Source organism: Epinephelus lanceolatus, chromosome 9 (assembly GCF_041903045.1).
Source record: "Epinephelus lanceolatus isolate andai-2023 chromosome 9, ASM4190304v1, whole genome shotgun sequence".
In the NCBI taxonomy this organism is placed as follows: Eukaryota; Metazoa; Chordata; class Actinopteri; order Perciformes; family Serranidae; genus Epinephelus; species Epinephelus lanceolatus.
Window position 1 is genome coordinate 27,475,704 of NC_135742.1, and position 24,106 is coordinate 27,499,809.

Here is a 24,106-nt window from a genome sequence, read left to right on the forward strand (position 1 = left end):
TTAAAGGGAAAAAAATGCATTTATTTAGCTGTCAAAAAATATACTTGTTAGACTCAATCAATTACATGAAATAGTCTGAATGTGAGGAATATTTTCATCCCATTTTCTTGTTAAGTATTGTCCCATATCAAAATAAAAATACATATAAATTCTTATATCAGTGCAAGGTCACAGTATTTGTCAGTTTGGTCAAAAATCTTATATAACCAGTTGACAGACATACAGAAATAAAGAGTTCAGTGCAGGTCCAAGTGTCGTAGAGAGTAATGTGAAGCTACTAGAGCTTGTGAGATTTATGAGTAGACATCCTGAAGCTCCTGTCTTGAAATCTGGGCTCCTCTCTAGTCGACCAGCAGGACTCAGTTACCTAAAAAAGGGAAATACCAAATTATTAAAACAATTCAAAGACACTTCAGCAAACGCAGTAGCTTATACCAGAGGTGGGACCAAGTCATCGGTTTGAAAGTCACAAGTCTTTGCTCTCAACTCCCCAGCCAAGTCCTAAATCAAGTCCCAAGTCCTAAACTTTGAATTTCAAGTCCTAAACCAGTCATAATGCACTCTTTGAAATTGTAATGCCAGTTTAACAACAGAGTAATAATATATTAAATGTACCCAAATCATGCTTCATACAATGTGTATTGCTCTGTGTGTATTTTTTAAAAGCACGTTTTGCATACTGTTATTTTTTATTTTTTGTTTTGTTGGGGTTTTTTTTGTGACCGCCATGTAGTTTTTGTACACAACCTATCCTTCTTGGTATCATTTTTTCCAACTGGTGCTCAGTAACATAACATTAGCTCTTCATGGTTCTCTCCTGCAACTTGATGGATGCTGTCTGATTGGTTCAAACAAAGTAGATCTGGGGAATAATGTGTTGGGAATGAATAGCGTTATGAAGGGGAATTGATTTGTGGCACTTTTTGAATAACATACTTTTAAATCTTTGAGCTTGGAGAAAGTATCAAGTATTTTTGAGTCAAAACGACACATTCACACTCCGACCTCATCACATATTGATGTTTAGTTTCCACGTCCACATACAACGTGTAAGGTACCCTGGGAGCATTGCAACGTTCTGGGACAACGTGTCAAATTCTGCCTGTTACATGCATTGTCTTCTGTCAAGATACACTTCCGTTTTCACAGGAAATTTAAATTTTACATATAGTCTCTTTCAAAATAAACGCACTACGTTGGTACGGTGCCAAAATTGACTTTTTTTCCCCCTTCAACAACAAAAACCACTCGGACTTTCGCTGCTTTAATTTCGTCCTTATCCCACCGCATTTTCCTGTGACGCCGCAACTGGCCGTGTATCATGCCAACATTAATGGACGCCTTTTTTTGTTGATTTCCTATGCTGCATGTCAAGTTCCAAGCACCAGATTTCGACAACTTCAGAATGAGACTGGGCTCGTCAAAAGTCAGCGTTGATGTTTTTCTTTCCTTCAACAACAAACACACATGGTTGGGTTTAGGTAACAAAAACACGTGGTTAGTTCAGGAAAAAAGAACAGGGTTTGGCTTCATAATAAGTCGCGAACACCGCTCTCCCAGGTGAAAGTCTATATAAGTCTATATATATAATGGCAACCAGCCATGTATCATGCCAAAATTAAAGGAGGCCTTTTTTTTGTTGGTTTCTGACGCCGCAAGTCACTGCCCAAACGCCGGATTTCGCTAACTTCAGAGTGAGACTGGGCTCGTCAAAAGGCTCAAGTCCAAAGTGAAGTCACAAGTCATTGGTGTTAAAGTCTAAGTCAAGTTGGGAATTTTTTTTTACTTTGTCAAGTCGATTCCAAAGTCATCAAATTTGTGATTTGAGTCTGGCTCAAGTACAAGTCATGTGACTGGAATCCACACCTCTGCCATGTACGACATATTATTACAACAAAGCAACAAAGTGTGACCTTTTGGTGAAATTTCAGCACATCCTGTGTAACACAACACTTTCAGCAGCAAATTTCCTCCCAGAAACCAGAAGTGTGAGGCTAAATCATCACTGCCAGCCTGAGGGGATCTTACAGCAACCTGTTAGTTACATTGCTGAAGCATGAGGGACAGCACTTGTTGTAGAGTTTCATCACATCCCAAAGCAAGATCCTTGAATAAAAGGAGTTCAGTGAGCTGTGAGTTCCCAGTGTACTTGACAGTGACAAAGGCCTCAACAATAGCCGCTGACATTAGTCCCCCTCATATCACGCTGCACTTTCCTCCCATTGTTCCCACTGCACTTCTCACATGTATTGTCTTACGTGATATCCTTAGAACCGGAGAAGACGCCCGGTGAAAGTTTTTGTAGCTGAGGACACAGGCCTGGGAGTGTCTCAGGGTTACAGCTGCTTATTATTCTCTAATAGAGGAGACTGGGAGACTGGAGGGTCTGGGGAACGCCTTATCGGATCCCCTTTACACCCGGCCTAACCTGGGTTACCTGCACCTCCAGTCCTTCCTCCATTACCCTTGCCATACCTGACACTCCCTTCCTCCAGACAGACATTATGGTATTGCATTTCCCCCAAACTATAGAGCCTGTTGACAAGCATGAAAGGTATTCTGGGGCCCAATATGAATGTATAGGCTGTGCAGAACAGCTGGGGTTATTTGAGACAGTAAGGATGTCTGACTGGCTCAGTTAAATCTCAGTGTACAAAAAAACAAAAGCAGAGCAACACGTCATTTTAGGATCCCATGACTTCAACAGAGGTGTTTCCTAAAGGTTTACTCTAAATGTATTTGCTGATTTATCTTGTCAGACACTTGAAATCTCTTGAAAGTTGCTATAAGTCAGCAACTCCCCTCAGTTTTCTTTTTTTCCCCTAGGATTTCAGAAAGTACAAAAGTACTGTTTTGGCCACGCTGTCTCCTTCAACAAATTTCTCTGATGTTTGGCTGACAGTATAGAACATTTTGGGGTTGGCAGGGGGTCCCTGGGCCATCAACAGCCAAACTCAGCCCAACTCCAAAAGATGAAGAGAGGTGGATTTAGACAACTCAAGCACACCACCCTGCCTGCACACAGCACCTCAAGGGCACACACTGCCTTCCTGGCCTGCCTGTCTATCTGTGGCAGCTGATCTTAGTCAAAGCTACATGTGCCTGTCTCTGCATCCTCCTCATCTTCTCTGCTGACACTGCAGTTTAATGTCTATATATAAGCATGATGTCCGCAGTGTGTATGTGTGTTTATGCCCATGGGTCCAAAGCTTCACTGATGGTTCTCAAGAAAAAATAACTATAACAACCCCTATACAGTTTAACACTTTCACCAAATTAATTACAATGTAGAATCATCATTTTTGTTCACACACCCTTTCTAGCATTTACATGTCTCCTGCACTCACATCTGCCCACCTAGCTGCTTACCTTGAACTGTGGGCATGTAAATATCTAGCAGTGGATCTTCCGATAGCCAACAGAGGCATCCACCTTGCCCATATTCATTCATTACATTGAGAATGATCAAACATAAAGAGAAAATGATCCAAAGATCTAATGCCAACAGTCATTTTGGAGTAGGGGTACCACATCTAGTCCATCTAGTTTATCAGTGCGTGATCCCTGCATTCAGAACATGCTAGACTTTATGGACGTGGAGGATCGAAGTATATTTGGAGAGCATTAGAGTAAGAGAAAATAAAAGGGGTGGGGAGGGAGTTGGGGGCTTGCCTAGGGTGCCGAATGAAGTCTGGCAGTGTAACTGTAAATAGCATAGTTTTTTGTCAGCAACAACAAACATGTTGATATAAACAAGATTCCTTACACAATCCATCTGCTCAAAGCATGATGGGTGTAAAGGCTCTCACACACCAAGCTGTTGCCCCTCCTTGGCCCCCGTCTGCTTTATTGGCTGATTCAGGAGCCCATCGGTGGAAAAAAATCACTCGGATTGGCAGTTTAGCTCAGCACACAGGAAGAAAAACAAAAGTGAGGAAAGTAAACAATGACTAAAGTCAAGAGGGCGTGAGATCGAAACAAACTAGTTCTATAAGCTAAGATTATTTTTCTTAATCCACTAAGCTCTTTAGCAGCAAAGTTTTGTGATGGTTTCCATTATTGTTCACTGGTGCACAGTAAGTAGGTTTTGTTCTTTCAACATTGGATGGTGTGTTAATGTGCTAACTGGCTAACCAGCATCAAGACGCTCAAGTTTCCCTTTTTGAATGACTAATATAGACTACCGCTGTCTGCTGGCATGGAGAGTTATTGCCTCTCACACAGGCGATACGGTGTGTTCAGGCAACCCGGTCTCACTGCAAAGTCATCAAAATCCAGTGCTTGAGCAGTGACTCGTGGTGTCAGACACTGATACGCTGGCGGTCACAGTTAAGGGGGGACGCACAGCAGGACAAGAACGAAAGTTAAGGCAGCAAAAGTCCAAGTAGGATGGGTGGGAGAGGTGGTCGATGGGTCCAACAAACACCGACTTTCACCCGGGAGAGACATGTTTGCGTCCCTTAAGATTATAAAGCCAAACCCTGTTCTTTTTTCCTAAACCTAACCACGTGTTTTTGTTGCCTAAACCCAACCACATGCATTAAATCTTGGAGAAAAAAGTATGTAAAAGGTAAATTTCCTGTGAAAACGGAAGTGTATTTTGAAAGACGACAATGCATGTAACAGGCAGAACTTGACATGGCGTCCCAGAACGTCATCAACCAACACACCCAGGGTACCTTTTACATTGTATCTGGATGTGGAAGATCCATGACTAAATGTCGATATGTGGCAAGGATGGAGTGAGAATGTGTTGGTTCATGTGTAACTTTTTGGCTGAGATCTGGCAATGTGAGGCAACACAGCAGAGGACTTTCGATGCTGCTGATTCTCTGAGGTCGGTTTGGTATGTCTGAGCCTTAAGCTAAAATAAAGCAATCTTTTACAAACTGAGGAATATTTTTTTATAGTTTTTGGCTTTCATCCTACCTCTTATGACAATGTCTCATTGACTATATTAAATGTACATGGATATAGCTTTACAGCAGATCCACAGGGCATTGCAACCCATCTATTAACAGTTCATCAAGTTCCTTTTTTTAGTGATCTGAACCACTTACAGTATTTAGAAGGCAAGAATTACACTAAAATGTCAGACTGACCCAGTTTAACTGAATCATACTGAAAGTGTGCTCCACACACTCTGTGTCTAGCAGTGTCATTGTCCTGGGGCCTTTGCAATGGAACTGGTGAAGATATATGCTAATGTAGTAGCCACCAGAAACAACAGCCGAAACATGGAAAATGAAATACAAGTTGTTAAAAAAAAAAAACAAAGAATATGGCGTACAGTGTGAGGATTTTTTTTAACACATCTTGTAACTCACTAAATAAGATATCTGGAATTTAAGTGTGATGAGAAAAACAACTATATATTTCCTTTGTCATTCAAATTTTAGGGATTATTCAGTGCCAGTAGACCCAGATTTTCCCAGACCAGCTCCACAAACATGGATAGTTGTCATTCTCTCCATCACCATGCACATTTATGCGGAAAAATATATGATTTTTTTGGGGAGTGGTCTCCCCTCATCCACAAAAAAGGATTTCATGTCAAAGTGTCCCTCGGGAAATTTGACAAAGGCAGAAAGTAGTGCCTGGTGTTGCCCCAAGTCTGATAACAGGGTGGAGGAGTTGCATGCCTTGCTCTCCTTCTGCTAACTACTCCCAGTAGACTGCAGTCAGATGCTTCCACTCTCCATGAGGAGGCAACTGATGCTGCTGCTGATCTGCAGAGAATAAGACTTGACTGAAGCCTATCAGAACAGGAAGAGACTACTGATACAGACTCAGTGCAGGTGAAACATGATGCATATGTAAGGTAAAAACATGCGCTCCACTGTGTGCACGACAACTTACATATATAATCCAGGACTGGCATAGGTTTGGACACAAATTGTTGTACATACAGATGCCAACCAACAGACTGGGGGTAATAAATAGACATATATGTACACAACTGCACAGACATGAGAACCAAACATGCACAAAGATATGACTGGCACACACACAAACACATCTCTCCACCATCCTATTGTATCCCTCTCCTTCTTTCTTTATATATCTCTGTCCGTGCTTCTGAACCTTAGGGAGACATATTCTTTTTCATCTGTCAGTATGGATGGAAACAGACATGTTCAAAACACACAACAATGGCCTCGCCAGCACTGAGGAGGCTCTATGTTTTGTATGCTTGAAGCACTGCATTATCTCCTAAGTGTCTAGCAACCCCAGTATAGTAAATAATGGATGCTCCTCTTCCTTCTGAAAAACCCCTCTTTCACTTCAGGGACCAGTCATGGTTTACCTGTATAAATGCCCTTTCTGTGTCTTTGGAGAAATGGATAGCACTAAAGGATGTGGGTCAGACGATTTCATTAGCACAGCATTTCTCTCTGTGTCTCCTTCAATCAGCCGTTTGACAGAAGCAATGTCACTCAAAATGTCTTACAGACACTTTCGTATAGAATTCGCCAAGAAAAAAAGGATGCAGAGACTGCTGATCCATAGCGGCGAATTCGTAAAATATAGCCCATATAACAAGATGGCAGAAACCGTAATGCTTGAAAGGAGAGAGCGCAGTCACCTCTGAGATCAGCTGAATATCCTTGACGTCTTAGCCTGGAGACTCCAGTCATTATGCCATTTGTTTCTGGGTCATGATCTACGAGGTCTCCATCCAACCTAGAAACACAGGAAAGGCGAAATGTTTAGTGCTGTAGATGTACATATACACTGAAACAAGCACTCAAACAGAACATGCAAGGTATACAGACGTTGCATGAAATCAGACTTTATTAGATAATGAGAGTTCTATAAGATCTACTGGGTACTCCGTTATGACCTACTTGTTTCTTTACCATCAAAACACTAAGCAGGATTGGACAGGACTACTGTGTGCCACTATGTAACTAAGTCTCTTAGGTCTCCCTCCCCCATTCATTCTGAGGTTACATCGAAAGAGTTTCAGCTATAGTGAATTATTTACTTGATTCACTGTTCGGCCCTTTAACCCCTCAGCAAATGCACAGGCAGTCAGGGTTAAAAATACACTCCCACAGGATCTGAGTTTGACTCTATATGCGTGAGCATGTGTGTGTGCATGTGTGTGGGCAGGGATGTGGGTTGAAAAAAAAAACAGTATCTCATGACACATAAAGCACCTTACATTTTCTCCTTTACAGACACACACACACACACATAGGAAGTCATCAGAGCATCATTATGTGGGTACCTTCTGAGTGAGAATCCAGGACGTCCCAGATGGGATTATTATAACACAGCTTGATCTGTGCAAGAGCTACGAGTGTGATTGTGTGAGTCTCACTGTGTGAGTGAGTGTGTATGTGTGCCAGTGTGTGTGGATGTTTGTTAGAGAGTAGGTGAGTCTTGACCTGTGCTTCCTGACCTGAGTGAATGTGAGAGTGCACCTCTCTGTGTCTGTGAAAGTATAAAATATAGAGTACAAGCATAAAACTGTGCCATGCCGAATCATTAGCAGGAAGGCGCTTTCCTTGACAACTGTGTCAGCTGGCTTACATTCACTTACAAGAGAGTATGTATACAGTGGACATATTTATGCTGAGCCTGTGAGTCAAAGGCTGAAATAAAGGAGTCTGTGATACATGCCTGTCAAACAGCAAACTGATTGGGGCTGCAGCAGCTTCCCTGTCTGACTGAGTGAATATTAATGTCACAGAGATATGTGGCCCTTAATGGATCTACTCACACACACACACACACACACACACACACACACACTACGACACCAACTCTACTTGGCCATGTTGCCGTGGTATGTCCCTGGCATGCAGCAGTGTTGTCATGGATACCCCCAGACACATCCGCCATCCCATAAGCGGGGGGATGCTGAGCGCTTCAGAGGGGCTGGCGCCGAGGCTTCCCCCCCTCGTCCCCCAAACCCTCAACCCCCATTCTCTATCCCCTTCCCCCCAAAACTGAATCCCTGTCCCTTATTCTCCCCGAAAAACCGGCTCAGCCTCAAAAAGGCTCTCTGCTTGTCAGCTGGGTAGGAAGCACACAGCTGCTATCTTGTCCCAGTGCTCAGGCCTCTATTGCTTTTAACTGGAGTGGGTTGTAATGTAACTGGAACACGGAGGGAACAATAGAGAGTGAGATGTAGACAGAGCTAGTGCGACTTCTAATCATAAAATTAAAATAGAACCTAAAATAGATGTTGAGCAGGGAAAATGAATGTGGTTTTGTGTGTATGTGTGTGTGAGAGGATGTGTGTGTCAGCCCTCAGGGCTATGGTTAAGCCAGTAGTTTATCCTGAACTGATCCTTTTCATTAGCCATTATCAATAATTCAACATTGCACTTGCTTTAATGGTTTAATGTGGGCAAACCCTCAATCCGCACACATCCACACTGACACGCACACGCACACTCTACTTAATAGCACTCACTCTCTTGGCCTGCGCCCAATGCTGCCGAGGTGAATATAGACGTGTAAATGTGCACATAACACAGTCAGTGCACCTAAAGCTTTCAAAGGTAAATACCTATCAATCTGAAAAAAAAATTCCCCCCCACCAGGCGGTCATAGGATCCCTTGATTTAGAGAAGAAATCATTTATTATTCCCCCACAAAAGTCTGTTTTACCGTATATCAAGTTATATTTGCAATAAAAAGGCACATCAAATCCTCTACTCTGAGATGAGGAAGTGAAAGGGTTAATCTTTTATGACGCGTCCCCTCCCATCCGTGCTCTCTTTTGCCCTCCCTTTCATATTCTCCAGTATGGCAGCACTCAGTGCCTGCACATATGCTGAAAAAAAAAATCCTCTTTGATTGGAAGGCTAATTTGAAGTGTCAATTATTCTTATGCAAATGAAGGTACAGTTTCTCACGTCTGAAATGGGTTGGGGGGCACAGATGGATGCGTGTGTGTGTGTGTGTACGTGCGTACGTGTGTGTGCCCGCACAAATCTCCCTCCAAAAACATACAGCGCCATTCCATCCCCCCCCTTCCAACTCTTCATCTATACCTCGGCTCTTAGGGAAGAAAGCTGACGTACAAAGACAGCCGGCATAATGGGACGAGGATATTTGCATGCACATTGTCCACACTGAACGCCAAACAGATCATAAATTGAGAATACAATGCCAAAACAGTAACAAAGGCGTAGAAGTGCAAGTAAGCGCCCAAAACATTCGACAATACGGCGGTGTGGTTCTATGTTGTAATGTAAATAATGAGATGATGTTGGGTAAACAGGGACACAACAGGAGCTTGCATGTATCACGGGAAGTATTGTGGCCAAACAAAACAATTTACTAAAGCTTTTGTCACTTAAACACTTCCCAGTAATGTTCTCTTTTGCTGTTGCCACACCAGAGGTGCAAGCAAGAAATATATAATCCCAGTCTGTATGGAAAGAAGAGGTACAAGAAGATCCTGTTTAAATAAAAAGGGAGAGAGAAGGGGGGAGAAATCGAGAGCGACAGAGTGTGCCTAAAAGCATACGTTCGTGTCTGAGTACAGTATGTGAATGAGTGCACGCTCCTCTTTATGGTAATTAAAGCTCCGGCCTCAGACCTGAATCTGGACGGGAGATTTAGACTGACAAAGAGAGACAAAGTGAGGATGAAAAAGGAGAAAGACAGAGAAAAAGAAGCAGACAGACAGAAGACTCTACAAATAGAATCTGTTGTCTGAACCTCTCAGCTGATGTGGTGGTTCAAGAAAAAAAAAAAAAAAGGGCTTTTCATGCCCAAAACAGGATCAAACAACCTGCTGTGGAGTCCGGTTACACCATAACAATGGCTTACATTCACTCTCAGCCTCAACACACAAGCTTTTACCTCAAAGGGTGTAGAGGGAGAGAGTAAGTCTGGTTTGGAGGGTGGGTGCGTGCGGATATGGTGGGGCGGGGGGGCGGGGGGGTATAGCGATATCTTAGACGATAATGGTGTTCAACAGATTAGATGGTATCAGCCTACCATGTTTGTTTTCAACTGTCGGCTTCTGCAGCTCTACTGAGATCTATGGTCGACCCCGCAGGCACTCTCAATCTCAAGGAAACTTTCAGATATTGCCAGAGAAAGTGGAGTACTCTGATAGATAGCATTCAAAACTCTTAGATAAAGACAACTGGTGAGGAGAGAGCAGCTGAGAAGAGATCGCTGCCTATAAAGTGGAGCACGGAGACGTCTTTGTCACATTGAACTGTTGATGGACTTTTAATTGACTAGTGAATGAGTGAGTTGTTTTACACTCCCCTTCATTAGCTCAGGATTTTAAACTCGGGCGTATTGACAGATTCCTAAAGATATCATATAGCCAACTACAACAGCCGTCCGTGTAAGCTTCTCTGTCCACAGCGGACAATCTGATTAATCACAGACCCACAATAGACAGCTACTATCTGCTAACCTCCCAAGACCCTGCCTCTCAAGCAATGAAGAGCAGCCCTGGCAATTTGTATTTGTTTTACATTGGTTCAGTAGTTCTGGGGAAATTAGTATGCAGTCAGGGATGGGAGAGCTTGTCAAGATCAGGGGGAAATCTCTACCCACCCACCGGGTGGATCTACATTCATGAACAAGGTTGACAAGAAAGCTGACTAGTGTAAAGACAAGGAGCAAATAAAATGGCGGAGAACACCATGAATATTCCTTTTCATATGAGTGCACTGCGAACACCTTCATAGACGGGCAATCCTCTTTCGCAATCTGTCTGTCTCGCGTGTCTGTTCATCTGTCAAGACGCTCACTCTGTCTTTTTCTCTCCCTCGCACCCTCTAGCCCCTCATCTCTTTTCCAAAACTATGTGTCATGCACGTCAAAATGCTAAGGCCAGTCCTTTTTTGAGGGTGTTCTGCTGGACCATAGAGCGAATAAACATCCATGTCAGGAGAAAGCGATCTGGGGCCCTTCTCTCACTGAGCCCGAGCTCTCCTGGGAAACACACAGCTCATACAATGGATAGAGGAGGCCTTTTGTTGAGTCTCTGGGAGCTGCAGGGCTAGCTCTGGATCAAACAGGGGTGTGTGTACATTTCTGCATTTTGCACACACACACACACACACTAGAGCAAACCGCACTGACACACAAGAGTGAACACACACATATGCACACACCTTCGCCCACACACACACATAGAATCACAGACTTTTCCTCATCTCCCTAAACTCAGTGTGACTAAGTAAACTTCTTCACCCTTTTGCAGTAGTTACTGAGGGCAGGAAGATGAATTTGAAATAGCCAGCAGGAGAAGAGAGGAGAGACAAAGGGGAGAATGGTGACGTAAATCAGTGTTGGACTGATTTAGACTGGTTTAGTGTCAGTCGAAAGGGGCTTTCTGTTGTACTATATACAAATCACAGTTCAAAGCCTGTGACTGGGCTCCCTCCTGGGGTCCAAGGCAGGGAAATCCTGTGGGGAGGTGTCTAATGCTTGTGGGCAGTCTGTGTGTGTGGCACAGTTATTTATTACATAGGCTTGAGACGTTTCTCAAATATATTGGCATGAGATTGGGGGAGGGGCTGCACAGAATGGCAACACAAGGAGAGCCAATATTAAACTGCGATTACACTCAGGTCTAAATAAAAACTGTAAAAACTTTCGAGTGAGGGCACGCTACATGCACATTAGTAAAACTCTATGTACCACCATTGGCTAGTTGTCTGCTTTGTCTAAGAACTGTGTTTATAATGTCCGTATAGTGTGAACAAATGTGGCAATACAGACACCAGAATGAAAAACTGCTCCAGTTCATCCTCTCCACCCAGAATGCATTTTAATAAATTTCCATTCGAGCCACTGCCTTGCTCCTGGCCGTCTGCCTCTCGTGCAGGATCTGTGGGAATTCTCCTCACTGAAATGAACTCACACCGTCTGACCCTATTCATCCCCAAGACTCCACTTTCTCTGGGACTCCCCCTTTTCCAGTCCCCCGGTTTCCCACAGACCCCCTCTCTCCTTCTCTCCCTCTCTCTCTCTCTCTCTCTCTCTCTCTTTGCATCCTCCCCTTCTTTCTCCCTACCTTCCCACTGCCCCCCCTCCCCTCCCAAGTCTCTGCCTTGCTTTCAACTCCAATTTTGGGCACAATGAAGTTGTTCTGGCTGACAGTTTGGCCAGTAGAATAAGTGTTGTTTGAGCCTGCTGTGTGGCCCTGTAGCGGGCCCATTCTCCCCCTCGCCGGCTCAGTTACCGAGAGCCTTGTTGGTGGGACACGGAAGCCATCCGTCCCCACGCTCCCACCCTGACCCAAACAATTAGCCTCAAACCGCACTCAGGCTCACCTGCGCCTCCTCTTTACATACTTTCCATTTTACTGTCTAATAATCCACCTCTCAGCAATCAAATAGCACTTTTGCAGCATGAGATTTGAAAATGTATAAGGTCTTTCTTTCATATTCTTGTCTGTGTTATGAGTTCTTCAAGATGCCATGTGGTTCTCGCCCATCTGTTATGGCAAAGTCTCTGCTACACCACAACCAGGTTGGCCTGATTTACTCAGTTACTCCATATCTTGTAGGACGTGTCAGAAAGGATTCTGTATTGGGGTCAGCTGGAAAGACAAAGCCTGCAGCCCTCTCTCCTCTGTCGCTTTCAGTAAGCATCAACCAGCCTCTCTTTCTCTCTCCCCCCGTGCCCCCCCTTTTCACTCCCTGTGTTTCTTTTCCAGTTCTCTGTTTCTGTGTTCCAATGAGTTATCAAACAAGTATAAAAAATCACACTATAAATATTCTTCTTGTGTGTATCCACTCTGACACATGCACACACAAAAGCACACACAGAGAAGCCAGGACATGAGAAAGTGGCTGGGAGAGGCCCTGATGGGGGGACCATATGTCCAGGCGTTGTATATCAGTCGGCTCGCCCTCAGCGCTCTGCCAGACCACCATAACTTAGTTTGTCTTCAGCACAAAGTTTGGTCCAAGCTTGGCTGGGTTCATTAGGAACCTATTCTCTGGAGCCAATGAAGCTCAACAGACCTCCAACAAAGGAGCTAATCACACCCACTGTTGCTGTTCGCTCTCCCCCTCTCCCTCACCTTTGCTCTTTCTCTAAAAAACTCTACTATTTCCACAAAGTCTCACTCCTTTATATAAATAGAAACCAAACATAAGTAATCAGTCGGTGCCAAACAATGACTGTCAACCAAAATTTAGACAATACAGCACAATCTGTAGACTGTAGAGCATGAAGAATAAACAATCACAGCAGAATAGCTAGATGATGACAGAAAATAGCAGTTGTCCAATCGCCAAAACCTTCCTTTCTTTTGTGTCTAGACAGCCTATGGTACAGAAACAAAACTGGATAATTGTGACTCCATTGAAGATTCACACCTGCGACTGTTAGTCTATGTGAGTGGACTTACGAAGTGTCATGTTCTCACCTGACAGACACTTTGCTGTCTCGGATGCGAGTGTTAGTGAGATGCGGTGTGTAGAATGTATGCCGGCCAACAATGTGTTTGTGCGCGCATTTGAGTGCATGTGTGAGCAAAAGGATGTGATGCACTGACAATGGAGAGCCCCGGGCTGCTGAATACTTGAAATGACCTTGAACCTCAGCATTCTCCATTCCCATGGCTGCAGGGACGGTGAGCATGTCTGTGTATTTGTGTGTGTGTGTAGGGGTGTGCATGTGTGTGTGTGTTTGAGAAGAAGAACAATGAGGCTCTGCACTTTGTCTGTGCACATAATAGCTCTTCCAAAATTTTGTATCATAGACAGGGTCAACATATTTCCAAAGAATCTGTTGTGAATAATGCAGGTGAGATTTTATGGCCATTAGATTTATGAAAAAGTTAGTGTTGCTCTCTATAAAAGTGAAAATTTTAGACATTTTGTGAGACATTTTAAGACAGATTTTCAGGTTATATTTCTCATTAGGATAGACCTCATGTCTTTATACTATCTTATCACATCAGAGTAAGCTATCCACTTTCCACTACCTCCCAGCCAGCAGCAACTGTATTTGCTCACCCTGCATCCAGCAGAGAAAGAGGCTTGCTCCATACCATGTCCCCTACTGTGCACACAGGCTACAGGCAAGCACGGACGTGGCTGATCTGGACATGGCTTAAACACACAGACACTGTATACACAGGATGGTCCCAAAGCACACAAATACACACACAAACAGACACACATTCGTGTGCACGCGGATGAAGAGGACTTGGTGGGTTAAGAATGGCGGTAGGGGGTAGGAATGGCGAAGGGAGACCCAGCGAGGGGTGGTAAAGGCCATGTCACCGGGCCCTGCTTGGACACAAATGTCAGCAGCATGACTGCCTGTACATGGAGACCCAGCAGTGAGAGAGCACGGGAGATAAGAAGGCACAGATAAAGACGAGAGGAAAAGACATTACAAAACAAACAGGGGCAAATAAGGTAAAGAGAAGCTTAAGAATATAAAGAGCATATTTCCAAAGCAGGTTTTCAAGGTCCAGCGTGAAGGATTAAGGGTGATATATTGGCAGAGGTGGAATATAACATAAGTATGTTTTCTTTGGTGTATAATCACCTGAAAATATGAAAGCTTGTGTTCCTGTTACCCTAGAATGAGCCATTTCTATCAACATCGGGAGCAGGTCCTTGTCAACAAAGATGTCCTGTTGCACTGACATGTTTCTACAGTAGCCCAGAATGGACAAACCCAAACTCTGGCTCTAAATAGGGCGATAACATATTGCATTTTTGCATTGGCCACTGTAGTTAGAAGCCCCTCTGTGATGAGAGTATTGGAAAAACACACATTTTTTAAGGTGAACTGCTTTAATCAGTGTTTCAACCGCTTTAGAGACCTCTACGGAAAATTAAAACCTCCTAATGTCTGTCTGTTACACTATCATGATAAAAAGGTGAGCACATATTAGCAGGTGCTGAGCCAGCAGCACGTTTGCGACTAGCCGAACAGCATTGGAGAAACACTGATTTGTAACATGAAACTCCTTTATACAGTGTTTTTGGTTTTAATCACACGAAGAGGGAGAGACCTCTGAAAATTCGTCTCCCAGTAAAAACCTTCTAAACAATGAACACTGAAGGAATCCTAAGCGGGAGTTCATGTTTGGCACATGGGAGAAATTTTAGCTGGTTGCAATCTGCAATCCTCAATGCTAGATGCCACTAAATTCTACACACTGCTCCTTAAACCTTCAACCTTAAGATGATTTATGTAAAGAAAATATAACTGAAAGATGTAACAGTGCAGAACACAAGTTATGTCTTTTTATCTTTCAAGATTTGTGTGGTATCCAAATTCAGGAAGGGAGAAGAAGTTGTCAAAACATGACGAAGGCAACCTGTTTCCATGAAACAGCTATGAAAAAATATTAACTTATCTTAACACTAGTGGAATATTAATTGATCTGACTATTTTCCCATAACCTCACCCAACAATCAGACACATTGCTCAAACAGATGCAATACTATGTGCATCCCTTCCTCTCATACTCTGTTACCATGCCTGCTCCCCATCCATCCATTAGATGTTGAACATTTCAACTTTCAAAGTGGAGAGAGAACACAATGCCCTCTGCAGCCTAAAACACTGAATACATTACAAGCATTTTGCACTCGCACTTGAATATTCCAACAGGTACAAACAAACAAGCGCACGTACAGTATACACTGACGGAAAATGCAATGTTTTTTCCCCTCTCTTTTAAAGGTCACAACACAAGCCAGCACCATTCTGAGGCACTTTGAAGACCAACAAAACACTTCTACGCATGCACTCAATGTTAAAAGAGATAAAATCCACTTTACAGCTCCTCAGTTAACAACAGAAAGTATGTACATTGTGATGCATTTTCTATTCATCCATTGATCATGCATTAGTGGAGAAGCTCTTATAGACAATGCAAGTGGACTGTGGGCAGGAGCCTTGTATTTCATGTACAGTGTAATCAACATGTGTTCCTCCTTTTTCTTTGTATAGGTACAAACCGCAACCGTGTAGGTAGATTTTACTTGAAAATTGGAAATACAAGCACACATGCAAACACAAAGACACACAGACTCGCACACAGTCACAAGGTTATACACAGCCAAGCAGACAAAATGGTAGCAGTACAAGAGATCCCAAAGCAAAAGGGAAAAATCAGATATTATAATACATGAAATATTTTAATTATAGCTTTTCATGTGGTGTTGACTACGGCTCAATGTTACCATATAATGAAGGTCTTTATGTTATCATGTTCTCATGAAGAAACAGGTCTTACATGGGCAAAGAAGACATGTCTTGCAGACAAAGGGATACCATCAATTATGGCATTCATAGATTTTTTTTTTTCTATTTATTCTGTACATATCGTAATTGTTACCTCTACACAATGCATCCACAAGATACTACACACTAAGTATTTGCCTTGTCAAGCGAAACACACGTTGAAAAAAACACTTATCACTTTTCTGTTGACCTAAAATTGCACTTTTCATGCAAAAAAATATATATATTCCCATCCATAACAAATTAACACCACAAAATTCTATTACTTGTCTAGACACAGTAAATATGTGGTGCTTTTGCTCCCGCCTAGCATGTGATAGGTTGAGTCATCTGGAGTTAACTGTTGAGAGGGAAACTGCTCATGGAAAATACACAGTGTGTGTGTTCAGTATGAAGGTTGCAACCATTTAGTTGAAATATAAGTTTAGGATAAGGCCACTGAGGTCAGAGAAACACGTCTGTCTCAGTAGTTCTCGTTAGCTTGCTTGAATTTTAAAATTTAAGCAAGTGAAAAAGTGTATTATAAACTATGTGTATTGTAGAATACGTGGCTCATTATTGTAAAGAAATGTCATTGTTTTTTAGTTGGAAAAACAAAAGATAATCAATTGTTTTTTGAAGACGACAACAACATTGTTAGATTGGCAGTTTAGCGGATAAGATCACTTGACACATTGCAAGCATTACTGAATAATTATGACAAATATCAAACACCACTCTGAAGGAAATGTGAATAGATCATATAACAAATTGTGTTCGACACATGGTATTATGTTACGTAGCATAAAGGGAAATCTGACTGAAATACACACACATACACGCAATCTCCAGATGGTCATAGCATTTAAATGCCCTGGCAAACACGGCAACCACAGTCTCCCTGAACTCAAACCAGAGGCCATCTTCCTTTCAGCACACACTATCTTCAGAAAAAAAACGTCCCACATCCATACTCTTGATACAATTTTTCCTTTCTCCTCTTTTTCTTCAGTTCCTTTTCATACCTCCATTTCCAACCTCTGTCTGGAATCACAGCAAAGTTCCTCAGTGAAAGCAGTGTGTTCTACTCATCACCAACACTTTTACAGATCCCCAGCAAGACAGTGGTGATTTGTGCCTGTGTTAAGGCAGAACTACTCCTTGCCTCTTTCACAATATAGATTGCTGCCATTATCTGGAGCTATTCCTCTACCTGACACACACAAAAAAAAAGAGAAGAAGAAAACATGGAGGGAAAAGGATGAAGGAATTTTACCCAACCGCTGTATGAATTGCTGATGGGACCTGAGTGACAATTTGGTATGCAATTGTCAGTGTCACTCACAGAGACATTGTCATGTCTGATTCCCGTCTTGTGGAGCCGAGCTTTAGTGGATACAGTGTGCTGTCAGAGGACAGTTTTTCATTTAGGAAGTCCAATCAGTATCACAAGGCTTTTAGTAGTATAGCTAGGTCGAAACAGGGTGTGGGGATTCATTTTGGCTAATATATGTGATATTACATGTATACACGCATTCAACACACACACACACACACACACATTTCACATCAAGCCAGGACCTTTGACTGTAGCGAAACCTGACTAATATTTCAACTAATGTGGAGTGAATGTGGCGGAAATGCAAATTCAACACGGTCCCCTTTCACATTGGGGACTGGAATCAAATCTTTTGTGGCCGCTGGGCATTGAGGGTGGGAAAAACAGCGAAGCGAGGGGGCTCCTTGGGTCACTCGTTTGGGCTGTGAATGAGCCGGTGCCCAAGCAGGAAAGATGGTGTGCCAGTGGTGTGCTCTCTGCTAATTGATTGCCTCTACTAACAAGAGCATAATGTATTCTATTGTGGTCATCCTTTGCCCATGTTCATTAAGCCAGGAAGCGGCGTGATCTTTTCTTTTTGTGTCGCTCCTGCCCCTTTTCTCTTCCCTGCCCCCCGCCCCCCCATCCTCTTTTTCTTTCTCGCTCCTCTTCTCTCTGCCTCTCTCTCCTGCGTCGGATGGGAAAGGTGATGCAAAGGTGGTATGACAGGCAAAGCATCCCTCGCCATCCCAAATGCAAAAACGAAGAGGAACAAAGGACAGATGGAAGGAATAGAGTAGGTGGCTGGTAGGATGATGCAGGAAGGAAGTATGGATGAAAGGATGAGAGGGAAAGACATGGACGAGAGATGATGGCTGAGAAGGTAGAAGGGTTTGGAAGACAAGAGGAAGGTGGTTGGAAAGGAAAGCACAATGCAAGTGTGATAAAAAAAAAAATCAAGATCTGAGAAACACCTCTCGCCATCTCCCTCCATCCCTCTCTTTTTCTCCTCTTCCCCCTCACACCCCATCTTCTGTTCCTGTCAGGTTCCCACTCGCTCCTGCTCTCCCCCCCCCCCCCCCCCCCCCCCTTCTCCCCTCTTGCCCCTTTTACACCCACCTCCCTTCCTCGCTTCTGCTTCTCACCCCATCTCTGGTTTGCCTCTTAATAAGAGCTGGCGGGACAATAGTACCATTGTTGCCCGTGTTTGGGAACCCCGGACTGAAACAATCGCTGTTTACCCAAGCAGTGGCACAGCCTGGACCCTCTCCTTCATTACAGTCGGGCCAAGTCTGATTAAGTCTGTTCCGCAAGTGCTACAATAAGCCACTGAGCCCGCCATTACGACTCATCCGCATTCCTCTGTCTTCTTGTTCTCCCTCCATCTCTCCTCCAACACTTCCTCCCTGTTTTTCCTCTACAGTCACAACTTTATTTGGATTCTCTCACTCTGTATATGCCCGTCCTTGCCTCCACTTGCTGGCATTGTCGCCCCCCTGATTTACATTTTATTCATCACCAGTGACCAGGAGAACATTTGCCACAGAGGGAGTGAAATAAACACACGGAGCAAAAACAGAGCAGAGATGGTAGATAAATGACAAAGTATTTCAAAAACCATTAGTTGAATCTGATCTATTTTCAAAATGACCTTCATAATCTAGGACAGAGCTAATTTCTTTATTAAAAATTCCCACTAGGTCTGAACATGCTGCAGGCAGTGGCAATATGACTGACTGCAAGAAATAAGAGAAAACTCTCTTTCCATAATGGTCTCACATCATAAAAAAAAAAAAAAAAAAAAAAAAAAATGACATGGAGGTAGTGTTATCAAGCTGATGCTTGTGGCGGAGACGCACTGAATCAGTGGATTGAAAGGCTTTTCACTCAACCACATCCCTCAGCTCTGTGGCTTGTAACAGAAGTATGCTACCAGCACTATGCAAAACAGCATCATGAATATGCGTAATTAGGTGGGACTGGTGTAATTTTTCTGGGTTATGGGATGTGACATTTGTGGGCCAGGAGCATACATCAGCGTAAGCACGACTGACAAATGCATAATCCCTTTCTCTGCAATAAGGCATTTTACACTTTGCAATACAAAATATACAGTTTGCCTTCATACACTTAACAGCCGCCTGCAAAAATGCACAAAGTCATTCAGATAAACACACACACGCACAGGCACGTAAGGAACAATCACGCATACACAGGCATGCACAGTTGGACACATATGCAGTAAAGAAACTGTAAAAGCAATGTGCATATGGCACTAAAGGAAATTGATGATAAATATAAACTCTAGATCACAGTCCAATTTTTTAAAAAGCTGTGCACAAGTAACACAACAGCAGAGAGACGAATAGCCCGAGTATATTTGCGTTTACTATACTAAAAGGAGCAAATAAAGGTTGGGTTGTGTCTAAAAGCAGGAGACATGAGGATATCAGAGGGACACAATTACTCAATGATGATGGAGAAAACCTGAAATAAATAAAGAATCAAATCAAATGTGGCCCAGCCTTGGAAGGCAGGACACAAAGACCGCTATTGCCAAGCAACAAGGTTAAAAGAGGACTGATACGCATGGATGTTTAACATAATATGCTACTAGATATCAGCTGGTAATGAGCTTTAGACGTTGTTGTTAGCAACCAGGAAATGCAACACAGCTGATGAGAGAGTCCAAGGAAAATTCTCTCCACACTTAGCTATGTTGTTGAGACATACCTGGAAATCTAGGAAGATTTTTTACGACAACATTACCAAGCACCTATTACACGGCATGTTTTTTTTTTTTCCCTCTCTCCCTTTTTTCTGCATTAGTATTCAATTTAGATGAACCTTCAAAAGAACTGAACATGTGAATGCACAAATAAGGACCGGCACATGGGCATAGGTACACTGACAAAAGCATCTATTAATAATTGGATCATATTCTTACACAACCAGACACACACTCACCCACACACACACACATATGCGAGCACACTTTCAACACACCTCTCTGGCTCTTCAGAGAAAGCCAATTTATAGATACTGTACTGAACCCCCCCTCACCACCACCACCACCACCACCACCACCACCACCTCTCGTCTCTCTCTTTGCCTTGCCATGCCCCTTTCCCTTTCCCCATTCACCCATACAGACACAGACACACACACTCATACGGGCACACACACACAAACACACCGGCACCCTGCCACAATCCACCGCCCTGCCACACATACCGAAGGGGAGGACACATCCCTCATAGCACCCAGGAAATTAACTTGACATTTGATGCAGACAGAAAAAATATATTTCGGTGGGGGGAGGAAAGAAAAAAAAAAAACAAAGTGTACTAAAGCAGAGATAGCATAAACCCATCCCTTGTTCACCCTTCCCCACCCCACCCCCCTTAAGCCCAGGGACGCATTCGAGGGGGATTTCAGCGATCTGCAATGCAGACGCCACTGGGTGCCCACGGAAAAATGAGCTTCATCTTTTGCCTGTCCTTCTCAGTGTATGCTGTCTGTCCCTCTTTGTTTCCATCTCTTATGATGCCGGGGCTCCATTTCATATCCACTTCCCCTCCCTCCGAGTTTGTGTCTTTCTATTTGGGAGGAAGTTGAAAAAAAAAAAGCAGAACAGTAGTGGAGGATCACTTGATGGTGCATGCGATTGAAATTAAGGCACACCCTTTAAGCCACTCCTCGCGAATACAAATGTTCATTAAGCTAGGATAAGGATGTTTTAAATTGTTGCTGCTGTGCCATTTCTTTCACTTTAGCATTTATCTTCCAAAATCCTGCCCCTGATGCGCACTAATATCCCTTCGCTGAGTTGTTATATTTAAACAGCTTTGTAAATCTGGGTTAATCCCTCCAAAATTAACCATCATTTGTGAAAACAAACAATAAACATATGTCCACCGGTTGCACTTTTGTACAAAGCAATATCAGCAGTTGCTCCTGTTTCTCAGATTACAGTGCACCTACGATTTCACGCGAGCAGACTGGAAGATAAAGTGCAGTGTGATCATGCATATGTTTGATAAGATTAACGATTGCATCAAAGGCCGCGTAGTAACCTCGGCAAGGAGCCCAAACACCACGAGCGAGAGCAGGCCACAATTAATACATCATTATGCACTGCTACAGTTTATACCCGTGAACACACACAACACACAGCAAGACCACCGACCAGCCAGTGCCTGTCTCAATATCCCCTGCATTAGACATGCAGGAATGTTAACATCATTATGCACAATTGTGAATGTCTGTCTGCCCTCCCCCCTTTTTACTCCCCTGCCATATTGTGTCTGCAGGTTAGTCTGTGTGTGTGTGTGTGTCTGTGTGTGTGTGTGTGTGTGTGTCTGAAAGAGGGCGGCATTATTTAAATATGTTTTTTTTTTTTTTTGTATGCAAGTTGAAACAAATTACTGATTGTTGTACAGCTGCAAGAACCTCTGAATGCGATATTGTTAAACCATGTCTAAATAACAGTGTTTTGTTAAAGGAAGTGATGCTGCAGGAATTCATTTCATGGAAAGAAAAAAAAACACGCTTTGCAAAAATGATTACATTTTTGCATTAGGATTTCATTGCATTTCATGACATAATTCTTATCTGCAAATTAGGATTGAATATAAATATTTGAATTCATTTGTGATGAAACACACACACACATTTTACACCACACACACAGACACACATTAAACACCCTGCAATGCTGTGTTGTGTTATGAATTATAAAAAATATGATATATAATTTAGGATGAAAGCAAATGGGCTTTTAACTTTTGAGTGCACAACTGAATGTTTTGACACTTTCTGTGCTGACGCATCTGTGATATTCTCCTGATGAAGTGTAGAAGTAACCCTGCTGTTTTAAATATTCACGGTGAGAACCAAATCAAATATCCAGGGGAATAATTATGAGAATATTTTTCTTTTCGTGGCCAAAGGAAAACGGAGACCAACCTAGTTCGTCATTACCTAATCCCCCCAGTTACTGAACGCACCCCTGAAAATGTCACATGTTTGATAAAGTTGAAGTTTTTACTGGGAGGGCGAGGAGGAGAGGAGGAGAGGAGACTTTCATTAGCGCTGGTGTTGCTAATATCCGCTCTGCATTTCTCTGAGGCGGTAGCCCACGGCCAAGATATTGCATCATCCCAACACACTTACTGCAATGCTGTTTGCAGCCATTTGCATTCACTATGTTGTAGAACAGCATCTTGCATGAACACTATGTATTTTGTTGCCTTTTGGAAAAAAATTGAACAATATCCAGCAAAGAGAAACAATACAAAGCTACATATTGTTCAGGCACCGGGGGTAAAATAGATCTATCCAGTATTTATAAGCAATAGCAAAGTCTTCAAAGTCTGGTTTTATTGTGCAGAGGAGATTTAGAATCTGATTCAAAACCAATATTTTTTTTGTTATCTGCCACAACTTAAAGGAAGATTGTCCAGCAAGTGTTGTATACAAAGTCCTTGGCATCCCTCTGCTTATACAAACTCCCCTCCTGCCACCTCGCTATTCCTTGCTGCAAGTGATTTGCATTCATTTGCATGATTTTACGATGTGCATATCCTTTGTTCTGACTGTATGATGATGCAGAAGAAACCCTCCCTACGCAGCGCTATTACACAGCCCGCTGAAAGCTACTTGGATATTAAATGAAAAAGGAAAAAAACCTGCAGATTTATCTGTTGTAATTATAAATTGATAAGACGAGATTTCCACAAATACCAGACTCATCCCGTGGTACACCAATGATAACGTGGTGCATCAGAATGAGGAGGGAAAAAAGATGAGTATGTTCTAGTTTTGTGGAATTTTTGAACAACCATGGAAGGGACATATTGTGCTATCGCTAAGAGGCATGAGCATCTGCAATATATAGCACGGGGAAGGGATTGCATCCAAGCATGAAATATGGAATTACTTGACAAATAGGAAATAGGAAAATTATAGATGGAAACTAAATCATTGAAAAGAAAAAAAAAAAAGCTTTGACATATTTTACAATATTTTCATACATAAATGTACTATTTCCTCCCTCACTTTCCTCCCTGGTTTTAGTCATCATTTGTAATTGTTTGCTCCTGTATTACCTCATCATACAGAATTAAGCTTTGCATTTACTCTGCTATCTTTACTGTGCAAAAATTGTTCATTCTGATGTTTGTGAATGGACCTACTGCAAAGCTTTCCTGTATTCTGGCGTCTTTTGTTCTCGGGTTGTTGTTTTATCTGCAGACAACATGCACATGCACACACACACGCATACACACACACACACACACACACACACACACACACACACACACACACACTGACGCTTTAGCACTCCTTAATCATGCAGACACATGCAGACGACTTCATTAATCGCTGTGGGCTTGCACTGATGATACAGAAGCCGGCCTACAACACTGGAGGGTTTATATCCACGAATGCGGGCGCCACATTATAAATACTTACCCCCGCTGGCACCCTAATAGTAAGCAGCTGTACTCCAAATATGCATGTCTGATAGATGATTAAGAGTATAGCATAGGAAATGAGGCAATGTAAACAAACGATACAGTATAGTAA

General features: G+C 42.8%; 1 long non-coding RNA gene across 1 annotated transcript in view; it reads right to left on the minus strand.

The window, feature by feature from the left end:
* The window catches only part of LOC144464283 (uncharacterized), a 41,388-nt gene continuing 17,282 nt past the window's right edge, over positions 1-24,106 (minus strand). The window contains exons 3-4 of the long non-coding RNA XR_013492033.1: positions 6,587-6,684; positions 1-367 (exon numbers count right to left, since the gene is read on the minus strand). This is a non-coding gene — a long non-coding RNA (uncharacterized LOC144464283). The remainder of the gene's footprint in view (positions 368-6,586; positions 6,685-24,106) is intronic.